The sequence below is a fragment of the Canis lupus genome, chromosome 4 (genome assembly GCF_048164855.1).
Source record: "Canis lupus baileyi chromosome 4, mCanLup2.hap1, whole genome shotgun sequence".
In the NCBI taxonomy this organism is placed as follows: domain Eukaryota; kingdom Metazoa; phylum Chordata; class Mammalia; order Carnivora; family Canidae; genus Canis; species Canis lupus.
Genome location: NC_132841.1, coordinates 56,480,948 through 56,508,864, shown reverse-complemented (window position 1 = coordinate 56,508,864; position 27,917 = coordinate 56,480,948).

Genomic DNA, 27,917 nt, shown 5'->3' with positions numbered 1-27,917 from the left:
GGGCAGCCACCTCTCATCCCAGCCCTTCATAGCAATTGGTCATCATCCCAAAAGTTCAGTGGGGCTAAGTGCATTTTCCATGGTAAAGCCCTGCAGGTGAAGGGTCTGAACTGCCTCGAGGTACTATTACAAAGTCAAAGCCTCAGATGGTTTTCTAAAATTGTCTTTCAAGCAGCCACCTATGAGGGGAATGTCAAGGGCCCCAGGAATCCCCTCATGAAGGAAATCAGACTGGTATCCTCCAGGGTTTCAAGTCCCTCACCTCAAAAGTCAAATCAGAAAGATACAAAAGGAAGGCAGGTCAGCACAGAAAAAGTCTCAGGGCTCAGTGCCCGCTGGTCAGTATAGCGGAGTGTTACCCAGCATGGGTGTGGACCCAGGTGACCTAAGTTTGAATCCAAATTCCTCTACTTGTGCAACTTATATAACCATTTTTAATCTCAAATGGCTCATCTGTGAAGTGAGGACCATGATAGAACCTGCTTCCTACACTGATCTGCTCTTGAAGCACAGGACCTGGCACAAAATAGTTTACCTGTTCAATTCCTCTAAATAAAATTAAAGACTTGTATCCAGGCAGCCTTAGATTCCCCAGAGTTCATGTCAAGAAAACCAGAATGCCATATTCTGATGATTAAAGACCTCTGTTCAAAGAAACTAGAATCCTAAACCATAAGCCTCTGTCCACTCATTCTAGCTTCCCCAATTACATGATGTATTTTTTTTTTCTTTATAGAAGCCTGGCTTGGAGGGATATTTCTCGTCTGTCTCAGCTAGATTAAATATCATGATCCTTATCATGCAGGATCTATTATGCAATGTCTTAGTAGGTATCACTACCTATAGGTGCATTTTCAAGGAAAACCTTGCTAAAGAGGGTTCTATGAGGAAATAAGCTTTAAAAGGGCTGGATGAGACAAATAAAATGCTCCCTCCCTACAGATCTTATCAGGGCCTTTATAATATTAATGTGCACTTGTATATGCAGGAGGGAAACTGACTGTTTCCTCCTATTGTCTTTGAGGAAGTCTCCATCTCTACTCATTCTATCAGTGTTGATAGCCCAGCCAATGAGTCCTCTTTTACCTCTGAGTGATCTCAAACAATCCTAGAACTTTGAAAGCCATTATAAGATGACAACATTCAAACTGTATCCCCAGCTCTGAACTTTAGCTCCCAATTTGATATCAATCACTGCAAAGCAGTACTCATGACCCCACCATCCATCACCAGCCACTTCCTCCCTAGCCTTTCCCATCTCATTAAGTGGTACCACTATCTATTCAGATTTTCAAGTCATTAAACTGGGAGCCAATCTCTTTTCTTTTTCCTTGAATACCTATATCCAATTCACTTTCAAAATTTTCAGATTTTTCCTCCAAAATATATCTCAATTATGTCATTTAAATCTCCACTGCCACCATCGAATCCACACCACCCTCTCTTGTCTAAATCACTATAATTGTGCCTTCACGGGCCTTCCAGATCCCGCTCTTTCTCCCTCCATCGACTCTACATACTGTCCGAGTGATGAGACAAAAATATGAGTCAAACTTCTGTTAAAACTTCTAATACCTCTCCATATCCTCAAGATAAGATCCAAATACCTTAAGATTCCAAACAAGGCCCTTGCTAAGCTGGGTCCTGTTCACCTCTCCAATGTCTTCCTTTACCAGCTAAGTCTCAATCATATTTAATCATCTTTCAGTTTCCCAGATAAATCCTATGCACTCTCCTCTTCATCCACCTATGGCACTTCCTCCTCCCTTCCTATCTCTGGTTCCATTGGTCCTTGATAAGGACATCACTTCCTGCAGTAAGTTTTCTGTGATACACATACCCTATCCCAAATAAATGGGGTCCTCTTCTTGTGTGTTCCCATACCCCTTACTATTTTCCTAATCAAAGTTCTTATCATGCCAGGTGATAGTTACTTGGTCCATCCTCTTCCTTTTCCACCATATTTTTGCAAGACAGGAACTATATTGTTTTCATGCTTGTAATCACAATGCTGAGAACAATACATGGCAGAGATTAGATGATCCATAGGTGATACAAAGACTTATGGACAGGAAGAAGATACTAATCAAAACTATTTAGGTAGGAGACACAATAGAAGCAAAGATTAGCATGCAGACATGAGCACCAAGTGCAGATGATGGTAACACTTTGGATAGAGAATATGCTGGCTATATAAAATGGGGCCAGGTACCAGAGGACTATGGATACCATACTCAGGACCAGTAACACCACTATGTAGTGTCCAAAACATACTATAACAAGATAAAATCAGAAGAAATCTTGGTTAGGAGTCTAATGACAGAGATTTGAGTCCTTATTTTTTTATGAATTAGCTGTATAAAGTTCAACTTCCTCATTTGTAAAGAAGGGCTTAGACTGGGGTCATTTAAATGCCCTTGGCAAACTTCCATTCTATGCCACAAAGCTACTTGCCAAACATTTTTCATGTCACTATCATATGCTTTTCTCTACATATCTTTTCTTCAGATTCCTGAATGTGTAGGTGAATATCTGTATATTTTTCAAGACCCAGTCTTGTTTTTCTCTGAAGGCCATCTTCTCTGAGAAACATTCTAAGTTATCCCAGGGATGAGCTAATCCTTCCCCCACTTTGTAATGTCACAGAAATGTATACTTGTTTTTATTAGTACTTCCCACATTATGACACATTCTATAATGTTATTACAGCCATAATATTTGGTAAAAAAAAAAATAATAATGGCCAAGGATTTCTGGCTTCTAATAATGGTAAAGTAGGCTTCAGGAGATTAACCTCTAGCTATAACAATTATAAACTCTCGAAAAAAATGTAAAAACAACTGTTTGAAGACTCTAGAAAACAAATGAAGACAAGAAGAAGCTGGGGGAGATTCAACCTTGAAAGAAGGAATCTTCCATGGTTGAGAGCCAGCCACAACTATTTGCACTTCACCCTGAGAAAACTCTCCAGTCTAAGTGGTAAGATTCTTGGTAGATAGAGTTCAAAGGGAAAGCTCCAGTTTTGTTGACCTGAGGAGTTGGAGGAAAGAGTTTAAGGTTGACAGAGGGTCTAGAAATTGAGGAGGAAATCTAGAAAAGGAAGAAATCAGAGTGGAGGAAGCCCCCAAATCTGTATATAGACAATCTTCAAATTTTTTATTGCTTGTACTGCATGTTCATGAGATAAGATATGAAGGAACTAAAGAGGAAAACAACAGCTGAAAGACTGAAAGAGCTGAACAGAAATATCAGTAGCTGCCTGCCACAGGAGAGACAAAGTTTGGAATTCAAATTCATCAAGTTATAGGGCCTTGGCAACCATCTCAGATTCTCCACTGAAATTTCAGGAGGGAAAACCACCCCCTAGAATTGAGGGTAAACCCCAAACTGACTCACTCAGACAAAGAATAAAATTAAGCTGGGACAATTGCGTGGCTCAGTTGGTTGGAAATCTGCCTTTGGCTCAACTCATGATCCCAACATCCTGGAATCTAGTCCTGCATCAGGCTCCCTGCTCATTGGGGAGCCTGCTTCTCTCTCTCCCTCTGCTGCTCTCCCTTTTCATTCTCTCTCTCACTTTCTTTCCCTCAAATAAATAAATAAATATTTTTTTAAAAAAAGAACAAAATTAAGCCTTGAAAATGTCAAAGTGCTCTGGCAATAATTTAACTCCCTACTAAAATAAAAACTCAATTCTCTTTGAAGGAAGATAACAGAATACAGAGTCTCTAAAACTATTTGTCCAAAACTTTCTGTCCAAAATATTCAGGATACATTAAGAAAATTATTAGACATCAAAACTGTAAAAAGTGGCATGTGGCCTCATTAGATTAGTTGGAAAGGATTCTACTGTATTTTATTAAAGAGTTTTTGTAAGATAAAATTATTTCTTCTTTACATGTTTGATCACATTTAACAGTGAATCTCTCTGGACCCAGGTTTTCTTTGGGGAATGGTGTTTAATCATGAATTAAACTACTTAAATAGATGTAGGGCTCTTTATTTTTTCTATTTCTTCTTGTATTCATTTTAAGAAGTTTTATTTTTCAAGAAAGTTTTCATTTTTTTCTAGTGGTCAAGTTTACTGGCATAAAGTTGTTCATAACAGTTTTATTATCCTTTTAGTGTCTACAAGATCTGTGGTGATAAGATCTTTTCCTTTCTTTAATTATTTTTTTATTTAAATTCAATTTGCCAGGGACACCTGAGCGGCTCAGTGGTTGAGCATCTGTCTTTGGCTCAGGTCGAGATCCTGGAGTCCCGGGATCAAGTCCCACATTGGGCTCCCTGTAGGGAGCCTGCTTCTCCCTCTGCCTGCATCTCTGCCTCTGTGTGTGTGTGTGTGTGTCTCTCATGAATAAATAAATAAATAAATAAATAAATAAATAAATAAATAAATAAAATCAATCTTAAAAAATTTCAATTTGCCAACATATAGTATAACACCCAATGCTCATCCCATCAAGTGACCTTGTTCATATCAATTATAGGTGGTTTGTATTGCCTTTTCCCCTTTAGTTGTTCTAGTTAGGTGTTGGTTTTGTTTATCTTTTCAGAAAAAAGTAGCTTTTGGCTTTGTTAGTTTCTTTTATTCTTTATCTTTTTAAGAACTATGATGATTTCTGTTCTTATATGTATTATTTTAATCTATCTACCTACTTTGGATTTACTTTGCTGTTTTCCCCCACAGCTTTTTAAGGGGGAACTTTTGGTCATTAATTTAAACCTTTCTTCTTTTCTAATATAAGCATTTAAAACTACAAATCTACCTTTAAATACCACTTTAATTGCATCTCACACATTTTTGTGTATTATGTTTTCATTTTCTTTTACTTCAAAATATTTAAAACTTATTTTTGTGATTTAGAGGCATGCTTAATTTCTAAATATTCAGGAATTTTCAGATATCATATAGTTAATAGTTTTTAAATTAAGCTTGTTGTAGTCAAAAAACATACATTGTATAATTTTAATCCTCTGAAGGACACCATTAAGAAAAATAAAAATCAGGCTACAGATTGGGAGACAATATTTGTGATATATTTATTTGACAAAGGACTTACAACCAAAATACAGAAAGAATCCTTACAAATTAATAATATAAAGATAAACCACCCCCCACAAAAAAGGAAACAATTTAGACATGTCACAAAAGAGATACATGAATGACCAATAAACAATTAAAAGATGCTCAACGTCATTAGCCATAAAAGAAATGTAAACTAAATTCCTAATGGGATACAATTTTATACCACTAGTTAGGTTAAAAGATAAATGTCTGATAATACCAAGCATTGGAAAGGAGTTAAGGCAACTGGAACTCTCATACATTGCTGGTGGGAATGTCAAGAAATACAACTACTGTAGAAAGGAGCTTATCAGTTCTGTATGCAGTTATTTATACACCCATTCTGTGATCCAGAAATTCAAATCTTGTAGTAGGCAGCCTTTAAGGTGGTGCCAAATAATCTCTGTTTCCTGCTATTCGTGGCCTTGTATAATCCCCTCCCCTTGAGTAACTTGTTTCTAATAATAGAATGCAGCAACATTGAAATGCCACTTGCATAATTAGATTACAAAAGGTTGTCCTAGCTAGCTAGCAGGCTCTCTTAGTTGCCTTTCCAGCTTGTACACTTTGATAAACCAAGCTGACATCTTGGAGAAACCCATATGGCAAGGAACAGAGGATGACCTCCAGACTACAGCCTAATAGAAACTGAGGCCCTCAGTTCAACAGCCTACAAGGAACTTAATCCTGCCAGCAACCACGTGAGCTTGGAATTAGATTCTTTCTCAATCAAACCTTCAGATGAAAACCAGCTCTAGTCAACATCTTGATTAGAGCTTGAAGACTGTGAAGAAGAGGATCCATTTAAATAGTACAAAGATTTCTGATCCACAAAAACTGTGAGAAAATAAAATGTGTATTGTTTCAAATGCTAAGCTTATGGTAATTTGCTATGCAATGATAGATAACTAACATAAACTAACAGGCATTTTCCCAAGAGAAATGAAAATATATATCCACAAAATGACTTGTACAAGAATTTCCATAGTACCATAGCCTAAAACTGGAATGATGAAGTAGGTACATTAATAAATAAATTATATATTTTAGTAAAATGAAATGCTACTCAGCTATGTTAATAACATGTTAATTACTTTAAGTGATTTAATGGTTAAAAGGATACAAAAGACTCAAAACACTTTATCATCAGGAAACAACTTTGATATGGGCAAAGGATGTAATACAGTAGTAATAGGTTATCTGCGGTACAAACTTCTTTATCTTTCCATGACTGTGTTGAGTTGCTTAGGACCTGTGTTGTCTTTGGCCCTCAAACCACCACTGACATGCATGCAAAGAACCTTGGAATCAGGAAGCCAAACGTCTGCTTGGGGTAGGGGCTTCTTACAGTGATCTAGTCGGCACATGTCCAACCTCTACTTTCAACTCTTCACAGGCACCACCAAAACCAGTTGTAAGCCATCAATCTAATTATTATTTATAATAAATAATACAAAACTGACCAGCTAGTACGTCCTGTCTAAAACTACCCACATACACTTATACTATATGTTGGCAAATCGAACTCCAATAAATAAATAAATAAATAAATAAATAAATAAATAAATAAATAAACAAACAAACAAACAAACAAACATACACACATATATATTTAAAAAAAACATGATTTACCTCCAGCTATTATATTCCCTAGCTTTGGCCAAGGGTTAATATAATATTCTGGGCAATGCTGGAGGGAAGTCTATGGTTGACCAGCTGAGATTAATTCATGCTATACAAGCAATCAAAACAAACTACTGATAAACACATAATGATGAATCTTTAAACCATGTGAGCAAAAGCAGCCAGACATAAAGTTACGTATTGTAAGATTCCCTCCATAGGAAATTCTAGAATAGGCAAAACTAAACTGTGGTGATAGAAATCAGATTTCTGAAAAGAAAATGTTTGTTTTGAATGGAAAAGCTTAAAATTCATTTCAAGGAAACTATTCCTATTATGTCCTCCATATGAAATGAAAATCTATAGACTATAGATTAAACACACACACACACACAAGAAAGAAAACAACAACAACAAAAACAAAAACACAAAAACAGGCTTTAGAATTATATCTGGGTTCAAGCCACAACTTCTTTACTTAGTAGCTTTGTGTCCTGGGAAATTAGGTGACCTTTTTGGTAACCCTCAGTTTCTTTGTCTATAAAATAAGGATAATAATTAGATGAGAAAACATGTATCTTGCATAGTACCTGGCACATAGTGGGTAATTAATAAATGCTAGCCTCTATTATAGACTAAATTGTATCCCACCCCTCAAAATTTATATGTTGACATCCTAACCACGAATGTGACTGTTTTGGAGGCAGGGCCTTTAAGGAGGTAAGGAAGGTTAAATGAGGTCACCACAAGTCTGGCCTCACCAGAATCTAGCTAATCTAGCTATGCTGGCACCTTGACCTTGGACTTCTAGCCTCAGAAATGTAGGAAAATATTTCTGTTGCTTAAACCACCCAGGATATGGTATTTCGTTATGGCAGCCCTGGCCTGTGATATCATCACAGCCAACACTGAACAGCTTCAATAAAGTCTTGGAGTAGAAGGATGTTTTCATTCTTCCACTCATTTGACAAATGAATATATCTACCACTGCATGCCTGACACTGAAGAGTGAATAAGGCAAAGCCACTACCCTCAAGGAGGTTACATTCTAATGGGAGAGCCAATGACTAAATGAACAATGATCACAAAACATCAGGTACTGATAAACATCATGAAGCAACATGAGAAGTCAAGGAATGACAAAGTTGCTATTTTACACAAATGATCAAGAAACATCTCCATGAGGAGACAGAGGATCAGAGACTTGAAAGAAATTAAGGAGACAGCATGAAAATATCTCAGGGGGAGCTCCCAGATACAGGGAAGAGCAAACACAATGTCTCCAAATGGCAATGTACTTGCCAAATTCAAGGAAAAGCAGAGACCAGTATTACCAAAAGACATCACATATAAGGGACAAGAAGGGCGAAATTAGGTGAAGAGGGGAACAAGAGGTGAGCTTATGTAGGGTCTTGGAGGCTGCTGAAGGAAGTTTAGCTCTTACTCTGAGAAATGGAAAATGACTAGCAGGTTTTAAGCACAGCATAACTTGATTTGATTTATATATATATATTTTTTTATTTATTTATGACAGTCACACAGAGAGAGAGAGAGAGAGAGGCAGAGACACAGGCAGAGGGAGAAGCAGGCTCCATGCACCGGGAGCCCGACGTGGGATTCGATCCCGGGTCTCCAGGATCGCGCCCTGGGCCAAAGGCAGGCGCCAAACCGCTGCGCCACCCAGGGATCCCCGATTTATATTTTAAAAAGTCACTCTTGGCTGCTAAGAGTGGGGGGGAGGGGTGGTGGCAAGGAGGCCAATTAATGGTTTACTGCAGCAGTCCAAGCGAGAGCTAATTGGGGGCTGGTCTAGGGTGGCCACGTGGGATGATGAAAAGAGGTCAGGTTCTAGAAATATTTCCAAGAAGGATTTGCTGCTGGACTGAATATGTTATATGCAGGAAAGAGAGGAGACGGGGATGAAATCAAGGATGTGAGGGGAGGAGGAGGAAGGACTCTTGCAAGGAAACAAGAGGATCTGGACTTTAATCCTTTGCCCTGCTTCTAACCTGCCTTATGACCCCACAGCCCTTTGTGTGTTGGATGATAAATCTTTAAAGTGGGATTAACCATACCGGCCATGTCTCTAAGAAGCATGTAAAGATACAATCAAGCTCAAAATCCTTGAAAAAGCAACAAAGACCACCAAAAGGGGGACTCCTGGGTGACTCAGCAGTTGAGGGTCTGCCTTTGGCTCAGGGTGTATTCCCGGAGTCCCGGGATCGAGTCCCACATTGGGCTTCCTGCATGGAGCCTGCTTCTCCCTCTACCTATGTCTCTGCCTCTCTCTCTGTGTGTCTCTCATTAATAAATAAATAAAATATTTTTTTAAAAAATCACCAAAGGTTACCCTTTATTCATCTCCAACCATAGAATCTCCATCAACAGCTGTTGCTGTTTCCCTGCCTCCCCTTCCTCCCCAAGATGTAGTGATACCTTAAGTCATAAATAATGCTGACATAGAAACCATCCCTGTCTCCACCACAGCATGTGGCACCCTGTGAGTGATGATCTGGTAACCAGCTTCAGCTGGCTCAGGAGAAGGACTCATTCACCTTCTTAGCACAGGCATCACTCAAAATGACCAAAGGAGAAGAATCAGGACCTTTTTGAGGACACTACCTCTGCCTCTAGCTGACTCCTAGTAAAGTAGCTATGACACAGCATACTGTGCCCCTTTCATTGTGGTATGCTCACAATTGTCAGGGTAAGGAGTTTTGGCACTCATGGGGAAAATTTAATTTCAATTCAAGTAAAGCATAAGTGGTGTGCTGAACTCCCTGTTCCTATCCTTGCTTTATTTTTCCCTATACACATATCACCACATGACATACATTTTGTTTGAGAATCGTCTATCACTCCCACCTATAAAATATAAGCTCCTTGAGAGCAGGGACTTCTGGCTGCTGTCTGTTGCTCCATTTTGAAAGAAAGCCTGACATGTAGCAGAAGCACAATTAATCCTTCTGGAGTTAACTGGTAGATGGTTTTTTGAAAAGTTTTTAGTCATCTTTGGAGATCACATTAAAGATTTTCTTTCTTTTAAAAATATGTATAGACATTCACAAAATTTTGGCATACAAATTCAGGGGGTTTACAGAAACCCTGAAATCTATCCATGAATAAGCAATGAATCAATCCATGAATAATTCCCTTAATTAAAATCCATAGGATAATGAAGAGAACTTGAACCAGAAGCAAGCTCCAGACTTTAGATTTTAATCCTAGCTTCACCAGTGCTTTGCCTGTGGCTTGGGCAAACCTTTTCTACAATCTGGGTTTTATTCTACTGATCTGTAAAATAGCTGGAATGGGCAAAGTGATCTATAACACCCCTTTCAGGTCTAACATTTAAAATTCTCTAATGCCAGAGAATTCAAGTTCTCTAATCCAAATCTTTCATTGTGCTGATGGGAAAATTAAGATTCAGAGAGTAAAAAGCACTACCCAGTGCAAATGAGACCCTTTCAAACTATTGCCTTGGGCTTTCTAACTATGAATAAGACTTTTGGTGGGTTTGGTATGTTTACAGATGTATCTCCCCCGCTGCATCCTTTCTGCTTTTAAGTGAAGCCCAATGAGCAAAACCTAATGAAATTTTTTGCTGGCCCCTGCTGCTAGGCAGAAGATGTTCTTAGAGATTCAAACGGTTTTGTGTATTACATGAAGGACTTCTTCATGCCTGTGCTCTCCCCCTTCCTACTTCCTTTCCTTTGAAGATGCATAGTTCCTTAATGACTTGAATTAGATCATACCAATGTGTTAAAAAATAGAGCTACCCTACAACCCAGCAGTTGCACTACTAGGTATTTACCCCAAAGACATAAGGTAGTGAATCAAAGGGGCACCTGCATCCCAATGTTCATAACAGCAATCTCCATAGTAGCCAAGCTGTGGAAAGAGCAGAGATGTCCATCAACAGGTGAATGTATAAAGAAGATGTGGTTCCATTGTATATATATATAATGGAATATTACTCAGCCATCAGAAAGGATGAATACTTACCATTTACATCGACATGGATAGAACTGGAGGGTATTCTGCTGAGCAAAATAAGTTAACCAGAGAAAGACCATTATCATATGGTTTCACTCATATGTGAAATAAAAAATACTTCAGAGGATCCCAGGGTAAGGGAGGAAAAACTGAATGGCAAGTCATTTGAGAGGGAGAAAAACCATGAAAAACTCTTAATTCTAGGAAACAAACTGAGGGTTGCTGGAGAGGAAGTGGGTGGGGGGATGGGGCAACTGAGTGATGGGCATAAGGAGGGCAGGTGATATGATAAGAACTGGTGTTATATGCAACTGATAAATTATTGTACTCGAACTAAGTATGTACTCTATGTTGGCCAATTGGATTTAAATTAAAAAAATAAATAATAAAATAAATGGTGACCAATAAAATAAAAGATTGTTCCAATGTGGATATATGCTTTCAATGAAAATATATAAGAACAAACAGATCTTAACCACTGCCCCACATTGACTCTGTTTTGATCTGGAATTTTCCCATTACCCAAGGCCATGTGTCTTCCTGTTCTTCTATTACCAAGATATTGTTTTCAGCTCAAGACTTAGGCAATCAATATTTTTAATTGATTTGGTTCAATTTCAGAACTATGGAAAGTTGGCCACTTTGAGAGAGAGTGAGCGAGTGGGGGAAAGGGACAGGGTAAGAGAGAGTCCTCAAGCAGACTCCACAGTGAGCATGGAATCTGATATGGGGCTCAACCCCAGGACCCAGAGACCATGACTTGAGCTGAAATCAAGAGTCAGCTGCTCAACTGACTGAGCCACCCAGATTCCCCAGTTGGCCACTTATGGTTGATGGAGAAAGAAAAAGAAGGCATATCAGTCTCCTTACCAGTTCAGTTATCCTTATCAATTAATATTCTCTTATCAGAAAGGCCTATCCGCATGGTAAAAATTCAAGGTCATTACCAAGTGAGAAAGGTTGTATTTATATGGAAGGTATTTTGAAAAAGAGGAACTCTTAGAGTCAGTGCCTGACAAAATGTTTGATTCATAGTAGATATTCAATTATTAGAAAGAAGACAGAAAAAATGATAGACACTAACTAGATGACTTCAAGTTGCTTTCACTTCAACTTTCAGACTCAATGAAGACTAGGGCATTGGGAAGATGCTTCCTGCACCTTCCACTCTCCCCAAATTTTCTGTGTTCCACTTCCCATAGTTCGACTAGACTCCTTAATACAGCTGTGTGCAGAAAAACAGCTTTGTAAATTAGATTCCTGTGGCAGCTGTAGCCAATTACCTCAAACCTGGTGGCTTAAAACAAAAGTTATTCTCTCACAATTCTAGAGGCCAGAAGTCTGAAACTGGTTTTGCTGAGCTAAAATCAAGTGTCAACAGGGCCATACTCCCTGAAGGAGCAGGGCTGCACTCCCTGGAGGGCCACACCCTCCAGAGGCTAAGAGAATCCCTCCCTTCATTCTTCCAGCTTTTGGAGTGTCAGCATTCCTTGGCCTACTCTAGTTACTGCCTCTGTGATCACAAAGAAGATTCCTCTTCTATGTATATGAAATCTTTCTCTACCTTATTCTTAGAAGGACACATGACTGGATTTAGAGCCACCCAGATATTCCAGAATGATCTCTTCATTTCAAGACCCTCTACTTAATCACATCTGCAAAGAATTTTTTTTTCAGGTTGCTGAAGGAGAGAAGTGGGTGGGAGAGGGGCTAAATGGGTGATGGGTATTAAAGAGGGCACTTGTTGTGACGAACACTGGGTACTGTATGTAAAAGATGAATCACTAAATTCTACTCCTGAAACCAATATTATAATATGTTAACAGAGTTAACATATGTTAACTAACTAGAATTTAAATAAAAACTAAAAAATAACTTGACGGGATGAGCACTGGGTGTTATTCTGTATGTTGGCAAATTGAACACCAATAAAAAATAAATTTATTATTAAAAAACTAAAAAATATTTTTTTTCAAATAAAATAATAGTTACAAGTGCCGGGAATTAGGATGTAGACTTATCTTTAGAGGGGGCATGTTTTTCACCCTCCACGGTTATGTCCAGATATGCTCACCCAGGACAGCTGTCATAGATAGCAACACTCCTATTCTCACTAGGACCTGGTTATGAAGATCCTTTCTGCTTTACCAGTCTCCTTGAATGTAACTTTGGAAAGTTACTTATTTTATTATTATTGTTATTTTGGAAGGAGGGAAGTAGGAGAATGAAGAGGGTCTCCTTTTTCCCCAGTGTGGAGGGCAAACTGTTTCATGCTAGCTGAAGTCATTAGAGGTCAATCCCACAGACAGTCAAGAGGTCAGATAATCCGTGTAAATTATAACTAAAATCAAGTCTGTGCATACAACTGACAGGAAAGTCATGAGTCACTATCTTCATGGTTCAAGGTAAAAGGACCAAATAATCACTGGCAAAATGAGAAATAAAATAATAGTGAAGGCCCTTGGAACCAATTTTTTAAGACTTTCAATGTCTTTTATGATTTATCCAGTTTTTTACAGTCCACTTCTCTTTACAAAAAGGGACCCCAAATTTCAGTTCAAGCACCTTGGCTGGTAGCCAACTAAGAGGGCCAGTATGGGGCTTCTACTGCCTCACCCAGTCCCACTTATTCTGAGGCCAACTCAATGCCCTGGTGGTGAAGCCCTGATGGGAACCCACCAACTTGTCTAGCACTTGCCTTTCAAGATGCAAGGAGCAGGATGGAGGCAGGAGTAGGAGGAAGGTGCCTTAGAGGCTGCCTTGATACCCCAGACGTCCCTTAAGTGAGAACCATAAAAAGCAAATGGCAGATGAAATAAGAAAATCTTCAAAGCAGAAAGCTGCCCCAGATTTGTGGCCTTGCATTAAATGCACTGCATTTGCTGTGCAAGTTTCCATAATTGGCTAAGAAATCACACAGCTGGGGCTTTCCCTCAGCCCAGGGAGATGGAAATGACTTGTAGTCCTTGCAAACAAGAGGTTTTTCATGTCTCTCCCCAGGGTAACCTGAATATTGGCTGCCACACAGAGCATATTACTGCCCCAATTTGTTCTTTTTACATTCCTCAGGAGACAGGATGCCACTGAAAATATTTGTCTCTTACAAATACCATATGTGTCCTCCTACTGGCCTCTTCCAAAGACTCCTTGCCACTTTCCCTCTCTCAGCTATTCCCTCTTCACAAGCCCTCCTACCAACAGCCAAGAAGGCTTACATTGTGTTTCCCCTGGGTTACTGAAGTAATCTCCTCAATGATCTATCTCCCTGCTCCATCCTCACCTCCAGTCCATCTCCTGTATCCTAAGATTGCATATCAATCAGTTCATCATGTCACACCCCTACAAGGGATTCCCCCATTGCCAACCAACCACGACAGCCCTGTGGGGCACTTCCATCAACAGGGTCAGTACTAAATATCATAACATGAAAAACACATAAGCTACTAAAGATTGCAAACAATATATCCATTTTATATGTTAGACTAAATTTAAAGGCATCTTTATAATAAAGGATTATTGTAATTGATCATCCTAATATATTTTCTCAAATTAGAAAAAATGAGTAGATTTTTTAGCCAGCAAAGTGGGGATTTCATATGCCTCATGACCTCCTACCTATACTCTTTGTTTTGTGATAATTATGAATTACTGAAGTGGTATGGATTTGATTTTACAGTGACTCCCATTTTTTAGAATCTTACCCACAGTTTAAACCATAGTACTAAATTTATGCTTGTTACCTCATCTTGTAATAATAGCCTGATGAACTTTCACCTAATTTAAATGCTTGTTATCATATGACATAAAAATAGGAAATGAGACAATTCAAAAGCCAATTCAGATAAAAGATTAATTTGCCAAAGCTAGCTCACTGAATGAGCAAGAGGATATGTCATTCCATTAAGCTGCCAGTGACAGAGAAAATTCACTGTAGCTTTGAACATGAGCCTCAAACTCAAAGTCACAAGAATATAATTCAGGTGTAGACACAAACAAGTTTCAACTTGCTGGCAATGCTACATAGCAGGTTCAACACAGGGATTTATGGATTTTCCAGTGGCTAACAAGTGTCCTGAACTCCACCAAGGAGGTCAGCTAATTTTTAATATGAAAAACATCAGAGACAGATGAGAGAAGAATGACTGGTTTATCTCTCTCTTCATTGCACATGAATAAGAACACTATAAAAAACATCCAGCATATCAACAGAGCCATACTACATCAAATGCAAAGTGATGATGGAAGCAAAATTTGCAATTACACATATTAATGATATATAAAATATCATTACTATATCAATATCATTCAAAACTAGCAAATTCTATGGGTTTTATTATTTAACAGCATAAGATAACAGGATTTATTGATGCCTATTCTTTCATAGAACATTCTCACTTTTATGGAAGTAGAGTGTGACTGGATATCTAAGGGTGGGAAAAACCCAAATCTCATTTTCTAAGATAAAATTTAATTGTGAGAGATTAAATTAGTCTATTTATTTTCCTTATAGATGACAATGTTTTAAGAACTTTAAGTGGTTCATTTTGTTGCTAGCATGCTTCATAAGTTATTTTATGAATCCCAGAACAAAAAAGAATATGGCACTAATTGTTTTATTTTCCTGAAAATGTGAGTTTTGTGCCTGATGAGTAGAAAGGGTGAGTTGGGAGGTGCTATTAAACTCTATGAATGGTTATGACAATGTGTTATGCATATAAATATCAAATTCATATATATATGTATGTACATACATATACATATATAAAAATCAAACAAAATTTTTAAAGTAGGAAGCTGGAGAAATACTGGTTCTTATTCTTGTGACACAATTGTTCTTTGGTTTTATTGTCTACATTCCCCAACTGGTACTGTTTGCTCCAACCAAATTGCTTCTCTCATTATCCACAGAATGTCTCTCCACCTTTGTATCTGGCTTCCCTCTACCTGGAAAGCCATTCCTGCTCTTCTCCATCTTTCAACACCAAGCTCAATTCCTACCTTCCTCCTCCATGAAGCCTTCCCTGGAGACCTGCCAACAGTCTTCATACTTCAGTGTACATGAAAGTGAGGAGAGAACAAGAAGTGTATTTAAAATGCTGAGCTTCTCCCTCAGAGATCCTGACTCAGATCTTGTAGCCCAAGAATCCACAACTTAACACCCCAATGAATCAGAAGGAGGTACAAGTGGCCCAAAAACCATTTAAGAGTCTTTTCAGTGACCTTGCTCCCTAACACTTCTAAACATGGATCCATTTAGACCCCATTCCATGTAGGCCTAGATTGTGACTTCAGCTGGCCTATCTTCTTTCCTTTGACTCTGCTAACACATGGAAAGCATTCAATAAAACTAAGTTGATGTTGATGGATACTCAACATGATGGTGATAGGCTTTCTAAATTATCATCAAAAGCAGGAACTTTAGATGTCACATTTGATAATTTCAGGCTTCTGAAATACCTCTTCCCACATTTCTCCTTCCTTCCTTATGATCAAGGGATAGTTTATTCACTAATGCAAATTATCATAGCAACTCTGCAGACTGTGTAGAAGAGACACAAACCATCCTGTTGGAGAAGGCTGGAGCTAGATTTAATGTAGTGGCACTCTGGTGCCTGAAAGATAACGTCCAGTTGATTTCCCCAAAGATAGAACATACCAAAAAAAATATTACATTTTCTCGAAAGGATGACTTAGATCAAACACACCCCATACTATGGTCATCAGGCTGGGATGGGATATGGGATATGGAGGCATGGAGGAGTATCTCATCTCCAGAGGATCAGGGACTGTTAGAGCTAGAGTAAATGTAGCAATCTATCCAGATCCATGCACAGCAGTCTTCTTGCTATAGGGGAAAATGTGTGTGTCTTGCTATCCCAGGCACTCTGGACTCACTCATGTCTCTGATTTTCAGAACTTGCTCCATCAATAATATACTTCATTTTTCTCAACAATTGAGCATATTTCATTCCAATGAAAAAAGGATACACAGATTCTTTTCTTCTAGACATGAGCCAGCAGCCTTCTTCCAGGTCTCATGGAGTGGGGAGAGGTAACCTGACTGCAAAGCCACTGGGAAACCAAGCTGAATAATGGGTTCTTAGAGACATCAGATGCAACTTAAATCAAGCCAATCTGTGTTTGGTTTTTTTTATGTTTTTGTTGTTGTTGTTTTTAGTTTAAGTGACCCAATAAATTCCCTTTTTCAAAAATACAAATTCACTGCTGAAATATTAGAAAACAATAGAAAAGCATGAAGATTCTTTTTGTTTCATACTTTCAATCACTTCCCTGATTTCTTTTCAGATTAATTTGATTTTTGGTCATCTGGTTTGTTTGATGGTCTGGGGGTTTTTTTGTTTGTTTTTCTACTATTTCTGCTTCTGACAGAATTGCCAATTCAGCCTGTTTAGATTTTTTTTTTAATTGTCCTATTTCTCAAATCTCTTGTTATGTTGGCCTGACTCCGGGCTTATCAGCTGCTCCACCAGACTTTGAACATAGGATAAGGCCTAATCCCTGCCTATGTCAGCCCAAAGAAGCTTGTGGATGGAAGGAGGAGGTACAGAGCTCCTGGCACTAGATCATCACTATCAATCCTCCATATCCCACAAAACAACTGCTCATGAACAGATTTTGCTACACTCTGACTTACTCCTAAGGACATCTGCACCAGAGAGGTCTGAGTCACTGCAGATGTGGTTACAGCACAGATAGCCCTAAAGCAATGGAGTGGGAAAAAGAACAGAACTAGTGAAATTGAAGTTGCCCAGTGTCACTCTGTGAGTTTTAAGCATAATTGGAATGTGGGGATGAGCATTTTTTGTATGCCTACTCTATGAACTATAGATTTAGAAGGATAAATAAAATGGGGTCAGAATTTTATCCTACATACAAGTGAACCTAACTCCCCAGAACAGGTAACCCTCAATTCCATGGGAATGCCAGAGTGAAGGCAAGGAGAGAAAGAACTCAGAATTCATAAGGTTTCTATAAAAGCCCACTAGAAATAGAGGAGTAAAAATCTCAAAGAGAAATACCATTATCTACTTTACTTGCTTCCTCCTCTTCAACTCTCATATTCTTAGGTGATAAAACTAGGCTTAGCAAACAGCTTAGAGACTGATGTCAAATTTAAGGAAGGGGTCAAAGACTATTTTCCAAATTGTGGACATAAATGTTTCCAGCTATTCTTTTTCCTGCTCATTTCTAATCAGCAATCTGGAAAGTGGGCTCTTGTTTGTTTTTTGTTGTTTTTTTTTTTTTTTCAAAAAACTTTACCTCTAGAATGCCTCTCTGCACCTTGGCCCAAATCCTGTTATCCTCAGTAATAACAGTTGAAAATAGTTTTCTATTATTAAGAATTATAAAAAGTATATATTGAGGAAGGCACTGTATTAAACATTCATATGGATAAATTCTCTACAATAATCCCATTAATTAAGTACTAGTATTATCTCCACTTTATAAATGAGGAACAAGGATAAAAAGGTAAGTAAGCTTGCCAAAGGTAATTTGGTTGTAAGCAATAGATCTGGGCTTCTAATTCAGGCAGGTGAACTATAAAGTCTGACCTCTGAAAGTTCATTCTACCTTTCCTGAACACTCAAAACAAAAGTGTCAGTGCCACATGTTTTATTCCTATTTATGTTTAATATAGCATTTGATCTATTTGTTCTGTTATAATTTCAGGGCTGTGATCTTTGTTTCTCAAATGAGATTACTATGGTTAATAGAAGACAGAGGCTAAGCCACTGACACTTGTTTGTCTCCCCTAGAGTGTTAGGCAAACAGTAGCTGCTGAATGTGCAACTGTTGAAACTGATTTAAATAAAATCAAAATTAAGGAAATTATCATTTGCAAATAATAAGAAAAATCCACTAACATTACAGCTTGAGTAGAAAAACTGTCCCTCTTTTAACACTCTTATCTATGAAATGCCATGTGGTTTTACATTAAGTCTTCTCACCCATGATCTCCTTTGTAAATCAAATATTATTAGAGTCCAAACAATGATTGGCATTCACATTTTACAAATTAGAATTCCAGTGCTCACAGACATGATTGACCAAGTTCATACATCTAATAATTACTTTCTAATATAAGGGTGGTGGATGACACAGAGATAGAGCTTGAAAGAGTTGGATTCAGACCCATGTATGGCCATTTATGTTCTTATTATCCTTTAAAAAGAGACTTGGGCTCTAAGTTCAGTTTCTACATCTGTAAAATAGAGACGACACCATACTTTTGATAGGATTTTTGTAAAGAACAGAGTTATTATTTGAATACTGCCTGGCAGCTAATAGGTAATCAATACACGATAGCTATTATTATTAAGGATATAGTAAGTGTCGTGAATGAGAACATAAGTTTGGTAGACTAAACAACTGAGGCTTAAATCCCAGCTCTGTCCTTTACAATCTATTTGACCTTGGGAAACTTACATAACTTCTCCAAGCTTAAATTTCTTCATTTAAAACTGAGAAAAGACTTACAAGCCCTACCATGCGAGTGTCTTACACTGGACAAGTTTTCTTGCCAAATACAATGACAAAATCTGCACTAAATATGTAAAAAATGTTTGAAGCCATTGTAGCACAATCAATGCAGGCAGAACATGAAAGTCTATGATTTTAGAGAGATTTTAGAAAAGAGCTATTTATTCTGGCTTTTTTCTCTGAAAGCATTTTCCAAATTACAGTACATAGGAATAGAGCCCAAGAGGAAAATGACAGCCTAACTGTGCCTAAGAGACAAAAGTCAACATTCAGAGCTTAGGACTTGAGGGCAAAATCCCATAGAAAATAAAACCTGAGCACTGGGCATATATTCCTCCCAAATTATTAATAACATTCTTTTTTTAAATATTTTATTTATTCATTCATGAAAAACAAAGAGAGAGGCAGAGACACAGGCAGAGAGAGATGCACACTCTCCGTGGGAACCTGATGTGGGACTCGATCCCAGGACCCCAGGTTCATGCCCTGAACCTAAGGCAGATGTTCAACCACTGAGTCACCCAGGTGTCCCTATTGATCACATTCTATACAGAGAAAGACTCCAAGACATATGGCAGAAAAAAAAGCAATGGAAGTTTAAAAATCTAGCAACTATTTCAGCCACCACATGATGCAGTCTGCAGTTCAAGCCCAATCAAGGTGGACAGGCCTTTGTAAAGATCCTAAAGTACCAGAAGGGTCATACACTAGGAATAAGATGGTTAGGGGCAAAACAGAAAGAAGTCAATCATAAGAAAGCCTGTGACAATATCAAGCTGATTCACCTGTGCTACATCTGCATGCAAGGAGAAAACTCAACTTATCTGGAGAAAGATAACTTCATGTAGATCTTTTACAACTTTTTATCCACAATATTCATCATATAAAGAAATAATTATAAGGCATGATTAAGGAAAAAAAAACAGGACTAAATACTTAAAAATCAAAAAGAAAAGGGCCAATAGAAATAGACCCACAGATGATTCAGGTAGTAAAAGTATCATACAAAAACTTTAATTATGAATGTGTGATTAGTACATTCAAAATAATAAATATAGTATTTACCAAAGACCTGGAATCTATTTTTAAAATCAAATGAACATTTAGAACTGAAAAATATCTTTATTTATATCAAGAATTTGAAATATGGGTTCAATAGATTAGAAAAGGGAGAACTGAGGATTGGCAAGGTTTTTTACTGTGTTTAAAAATAAATAGGGACTCCTGGGTGGCTCAGCGGTTGAGTGTCTGCCCGCCGCTCAGAGAGTGACCCTGGAGTCTGGGGATCAAGTTCCCCATGGGGCTTCCTGCACGGAACCTGCTTCTCCCTCTGCCTATGTCTCTGCCTCTGTCTCTCTCTGTCTCTCATGAATAAATAAATAAAATATTAAATATATATATATATATGTATATGTATATATAAAAAATTCTGGGGCACCTGCATAGCTCAATCAGTTAAGATCCAACTCTTGATTTCATCCCAGGGGTGTGAGATCAAACTCCAAGTCAAGCTCTATACTCATCGAGGAGTCTGCTTGAGATTAACTTTCTCCCTTTCCCTCTGCCCCTCCCTCCCACCACACTCTCTTCTCTAAGATAAATAAATGTGTGTATATATATATATATATATATATATATATATATATATAATTTCTGGGTTAAAAGCAATAACTATAATAAAATAAAAATAAAAAGAATGAAATAAATGTAGCCTTAAAATATATAATAGTAGCACAAAAAGCACAAGAGGTAAATGGAGTTCAATTGTTTTAAGGTTCTTGCACATTTTGAAAGTCATAAAGGTACTAATCTAAGACAATCTATAATAAATCCAAGAAGTATAATGGAATTTCTAGGGAAACCACTGAAGGAATAGCAATTAAAAGGCTAATAGAAAAGAAAAAAAAATGCAATAATGAAAATAATCAATTAATCCAAAACAAAGGAACAAAAATAAATCAAATAGAAAATAAATAGCAATATCATATAATTAAACAGAACTATCTCAGTAATTAAATGTAAATTAACTAAATATTCCAATTAGAAGACATTGATAGACCGGATTAAAAAAGCAAAATCGTATTACATATTTTTTTTACAAAACACATACTTAAGAACACAAAAGATTTATTACAGAGGGTGCATAAAATATAACTTCAAAACACATAAAGTAATAGCTAACAAACTAAAAAAAAGAAAAATCCAATCATAGTTGGAAACTTTACCTACCTTTCTCAGTAACTGATAAAACAAGCTGATAAAAAAAAATCAGTAAGAATATAGAAGTCAACAAGACCTGTCATAATTAAAAAATGCAGAGCATTATGTCCAATAACTACAAAATATATATTATTTTCAAGTACATGTAGAACATTTACCAAATAGACTTGATAAACTATGGATAATCCTGAGACCCAGGATTATCTGCACAAGCACATCCATTCATATGGTTGCAACAGTTCCCCAGTTCCCTGAACTAAGTGTCTTCAGATCTCATCCTCTTTTGTGGCCTTTAGCTGTCTTCTCTCTCTTCAATTCCATCCACTTTCCCCATTGCTGATTCCAGCACAAACATGTTTAATGTTGAAGAACAAAGTATTTGCTTCTCCCTCACACAGATTGCCTGCTAGTTGCAAGGGGGAAAATACTAACTATATAATAGAGAATTCATGCAATACCTTGACTAAGTGATCAAAATTAATAGTACCAGTGGATGGCAGATGGATGCTGTGGCTCTAGTTATACTACTGTGGGATGATTGCAATATCACCTATGGAGTATTCTAGCCAGGAATGCATAGCCTGCTTTTATGAGGGTCTACATGAGGAAATGTCAGACTAACCCAAAATAATGAGCATTCTAGTACAGAGGGAAGCAGGGCTTTATTATTCCAAAAAGTCAACAATGTATAACCTGAACAAAGACTAAGGAATTATTTCAGATTAAAAACTAAGGAGACATGCCAACTAAATACAATAGGTGTTCAGAGATTGGACTGATACTAAAGGGCAAAAATGGTGTAAAATATGTTATTACTATATTGGCTTATGGTTATTTGTCAATTGACAAAATTGGAATATGTATTACACATAGATAAACATTATATCAATGTTAAATTTCCTCAAATTAATAACCATACTGCACACAATGAAGTATTTAGAGAGAAAGGTACATAGCATGTCTAACTTATTCTCAAATAGTTTGGGAAAAAATATACATCAAGAGAGACAGAAACAGAGAGTTGAAGAGAGACAGAGACACAGAGAGGTGTCTCAGAACCTCTCTGAACACAAAGAGTAATAAAGCAAATAAGGGCATATTAATAATTAATCAGATAAAGGAAGAGCAGTAAGTCTTCATACTGTATTTGCAAGTTTTCTGTAAATTCCTCAATATTTCCACATAAAATGCTTCATAAAAATGGGAGGAACTTAAGGATTCTCTACAGCTTAGCTATGTTTCTTTAAATTTATGTGAGCAGGAGAATCACCTGAAGACTTGGTAAATGCAGATTCCTAGGCCCACTTCCTACCACCAATCCCAAGGGTCTATTAATTCTAAGTAGTTCTGAGGTTGGAGGCACATTAGCCTGGTGTATCCAGCTAATGGAATGTTCATGATTTTAGAGAGTGTATAATTTGACATTAAATAACATTCATTTGCATCATAAGAAAGTTATTTTCTTTGCAAGCTCTCCCTTTATCTTTCTGTTGATATCAAGACAAGAGCTCCTATTTGGACACAGTATGTCTTTAGCACCTCCTAATGCAAGTTCATCTCTTCCACAATAAAGAGAGAGCACTTTGTAGGTTCAGAGCCTGTAGTGAGCAATGGTATTAAATTAGAATTTAATAACATTGTTATTATAAATATGATTACTTTCTATTTATAGTAACTGATAATGGTTTTCTATTAACCCTAGAGATATCAAGTTTCTACAAAAAGTAAATTAATTTGAGTGGACTAAAAAACTTTTATAATAATGTAGGTAGGACACAGAAACGACAAAATTGTAAAAATGGGATAGGGAATGGTTGAAGTTTAGAAAACACAACCCAAAAGAAAAAATTCATGCTCAAACTATCTCAAGTTTACTCTCTCACTCTATCTGCCACTACTCCACATATCTTCATATATCATACATGGTTTCCTGCTCCCTGAGAAAGCCCTGCACTCACAAATGTCTGGACCTATTCTCCTGCCCTTTCCACTTGCTAAGTCATCCTGCCCTTCTTCCCATCCTGTCCCCAAATGGTTCTGTTCTGTGAGAGAATTTCAATGTACACAGGATATAAAAGTCTGGCCCTTTAAGAAAGCTAGGGGAAAATGGAACATTTATTCTCTTAAAAGAAAAAAAAAAAAAAAAAAAGAACCCTGAGTCAGTGATATAAGAATAGCCAGAAAAATAATTCTACTTCTAGGAATGTATCCTTGGGTAATAATCAGAGCAGCACACAAATGATTCTGTACATTGATGTTCCCATGTAATTTATAACAGCAAAATACTAAAATACTAAAACCATCAATGGCCAACATGAGAAGACTGGTTTGTTAATATTTCATTATATGGAAGTACCATGGTTTATTTTACCAGCGAGATACACACACTTAAAGAAATTTTTATGATATGGGAGAAATAGTCAAGGATGTAGTGAACACCTAGATTTTCCCTCCACTATCCAGTTCACCCTTTCTGTTTTGCATGGCCACAACATATTTGTGGAAATTGAACCCATCTCCAAAAAAGGGGTCAAATTTATGTAAGCCAATAGTTTTCAAAGAGTGGTCCCTGGACCAGCAATGTCATCATCACTTGGAAGCTTATTAGAAATGCAAATTTATGAGCACTACCTTGATCTACTGAATCAGGAACACTGGAGGTAAAACCCCAGATCTGAATTTTAACCAGCCCCTAAGGGGATTCTGATGCACACTCAAATATTAGAACCACTGATCTAGGCCAGTTATGGTAAATCGATCTCCCTTTACAGTCTTAATTCAAGAATGGACACGTTGTTTAATTGGTGCCAATGAAATGTGAAGGAAAGTTTGCTGGGAACTTCTGGAAAAAAAGTTTCTACACTTATAAGGGGTTTTTTAAAAAGAAAGAACACTTATTCCCCTGGATTTTTTTGGAATATAAATGCAATGCCTGGGATTGCTAAAGCTAGTTGAAGCAGGAGATGATAGAGCTAAGAGAATCACACAAAATGAAGGCAGAGCCACTGGATTGAGATCATCCTAAATCCTTTGGATTTTCACTTATGTGGGCTACTCTATTTCCTCATTTTACTAACCAGTTTGAGTTGTTTATTTTGTTACTTGTAGCTAACTCCCATCTGATACATGGTATGATCCCGAGTTTAAAACACATATAGAAGCTCAGGGGGAAAAAGGAACTAAAAGAAAATATATTTAATATATAAATTTATTTTGTCTGGGTGGTAGGCTTATGAAAGAGGCTATTTTCCCTGTATTACTTCAGTTTTTATAAGGATTACTTTTATAATCAGAAAAAATACTTTAAAAAATAGCTGGAAGAGGTTATTCTAGACATGTAATATTTAAAAGAGAGTCAAGAGCCACTAAAACAAACAAACAAAAAAAAATAAAAATAAAAAAAATAAAAAAAAAAAGAGCCACTAAAACAGAAGAGATAATGAAGACAAGTGGTATGGGACTTGGGCAGATGGTATAAACCAAAGGAACCAAGAACACAGAGTGCTCAGAATTAGTAGCAGTGAGGTGTTAAGGAGATAATTAACGCTTATATTCTAAATAGCAGCTGAATATAAATGAGAACAGATGGGGCTCAATAGCTATTAGAAGACCTAGGGCAGTACAAAGATGGAAGTAAAGATAAACAAGAAAATATTTAGAGAAAAAATACTTATAATTAGTAATGTTATGCTCAATTTGTATTAAGGGTTCATTTCCTTTAACCTTTGCTCCAACTCAGTTACTCCAAGATTCATGGCAACAAGGTACCTATATTCTTGGTATATATATGACTTCTTAACACTTGACAGGTAATACATACTTACTATATGACGCTGAATGTATATTATCTTATTTAATCCTCTTTGAGGCAGATACTATTATCAATCCTAATGCACAGAGTAGGTTGCTGACACTCAGAGTGACTAGTACCTTATTCAAAAGCACAAAAGTAGGAAACGAAGATTTGAACTGATTCCAGAAACTATCTACCACTGTGCTATCATGGTAGTCAACAAATGTTTGTGGAATGTAGCTGTCATTCTACACATTACTTGGTTTTATGCCCTGCTGTCAAGATAAGTACTTTAAAATTTAAACTTAAGATAATATATAGAGTGTTATAACTATCTTTTTTTATATTTTTTTATTTAAGTTCGATTTGCCAACATATAGTATAACACCCAGTGCTCATCCCATCAAGTGCCCCCCTCAGTGTATCTTTTTACTCTGTTATCCATGAAGTCTATGTACCATTGGTCAAAGATAAATGCAATTATTGAATACATATTCCTGATGAAAAGCAAGTCAGAGCCTCTCAGGAGAAAAGAAAAAGCCTGAGGCTTGTAGGTCTGGACACATGGTAAGTTAGATAAATACAGTTTTCGGGTTCAGACATAGTAATCCCCAATGAGGGATCATGTATCACTTAATGGACATGCTAAGAAATGCCTAAAAGAGTGTTAAAAAATCTTAGCCAACAACTTAAGCAAGCCCTGTTTATTGATGAGTATGACTTAAAGAAGTTGAACCAGACCAAAAGAGCTGGAAAAAAGTAACTATATTATCAAAAAAGCTGCTTTAAGAAACAGAAAGAATGGGGTACAGACACATCATGAATCTCTTCTCTGTTTGGATGCAGCTGCCCCCAGGCAGCTCCTTTTCAAGAGGACAGATTTTGAATGTGCTTGGAATGAAATGAGAGAAAAACAGAAGATTCTGGTGACCCAACTATGCTCAGAAGAAAATAGTGCCTGCTGGACCCATCTCTTACTTCTAATGAGATTTGGCTGCCTCCTTTAAACACACCCTCAGTCTAGAGGACAGTGCCAGTGAGGAAAGCCTGGCCAGAGGATCCTACATATTCCCAATGTCACAACTCTCAAAAACAATATTAATGACTCACAGCACTACCAGTTCCACTGGCTCCAGCAAAGATGGTGCTTGGAACAACATCCACTATAATTGTCACTGAAAGCTACTTGTAGACAGAGATTGCTCTTGGCTGAGACAAGCAGAGAAGGAACAGGGCGGAGAAGAACTTCATTTGTAAGGAAATAAAAAGGTGGCATCAGGACCCTGGGAGCCAGCTGGCTTTTAAACAATTAAGCTCACTTGGGAAAACAAAAGTTACAGCCTCCTGTGCTTTTTACCATTACAGTTCTGGTTGGAGTATCTGGATTTCTATTTGGCACTGGATTTGGCTTTAATAAAGAGGAATGTTTGAAAACATTTTGTGCCATTTAGGAGGCTTTGTGATCAAGACGCCTTTAGCACTGTGGGGGAAATTCCTTAGAATCTCAGGGTAGAAAATATGACCTGAGAAGACATCTACTCTAGTCTTCACAATTTCAGAGATCTCCTCTAACCACATTCTTGGCAAGAATGCATGCCATATCAACCAATTCACTATTCTTCTACCTCACTCTACAAAATCCACTTCATTTTCAAATGGCCATGCTTCTTTGTTCACCTTTACCTGAATACGAATCCTTCTTCCTTCCTGAAAATGGGAGCCATGAGTCCTCATTCTACTATCTGGGACACCCCCCCAAAAAAAAAAAGTCAGACCATTTTAACAGGACAGCCCACTGAATATCAAACCAAACTCTTTTTCGGGCTCAATATCCCCAGATCCTTTAACAACATTCAGTACTGTTCTGAGATCCCCAACCATCCAATTTTCAACATTCTTCGGAAGTATGATCTAAGGAATGTTTGTCTTCAAGTGTCACTCAACTAGTGTAGAATGGAAAGGACAATATGATCCCTGGTCTGAATAACCTATTGATAGGATTCCAGCCCAAAATAAGTATTTAATCAGCAGAAAGAATTTCCTTAGAAAATACCTGTGAGGGGATCCCTGTGTGGCTCAGCGGTTAGGTGCCTGCCTTTGGCCCAGGGCGTGATCCTGGAGTCCCGGGATCGAGTCCCACATCGGGCTCCTGGCATGGAGCCTGCTTCTCCCTCCTCCTGTGTCTGTCTGTGTCTCTGCCTCTCTCTCTCTCTATGTCTATCATAAATAAATAAATACATCTTTAAAAAAAAAAAGAAAATACCTGTGAATGAGCTCTCAACTTCTGAAACATGTATTCCTTCATTTAGCAAGCATTTACTGAGTACCTAATACATGCAATATTGAACCAGGTGGTAAGTAGATAGAGGTCACTTCTACCCTTGCAAAGCTTAGAGTATAGTGTACAATGGGAAATCATAAAGGATTTAAGAAAGGGGAAAAATGGATGAAAATCATTCTATCTTTTCTCCAATCCCTTTCTCACCAAACAACTAAAGCATCTGGGATCCTCTTGGATGCCTCACTTTTGTGACCTTTAATACCCTGGTCCAAGAACTCTCATTTAGAGTGGACCAGTGGAAAGAGCATGAGCCCAGATAGCAGGACTTGATTCTAGTCTTGGGTCTGCCACTACCTTGCTTTGTGATTTTAGCTTTGTCTATTCCCTACTAACTCATCTGTTCATGAAAAGCATTGCTAAGACTTCTTCTGGCA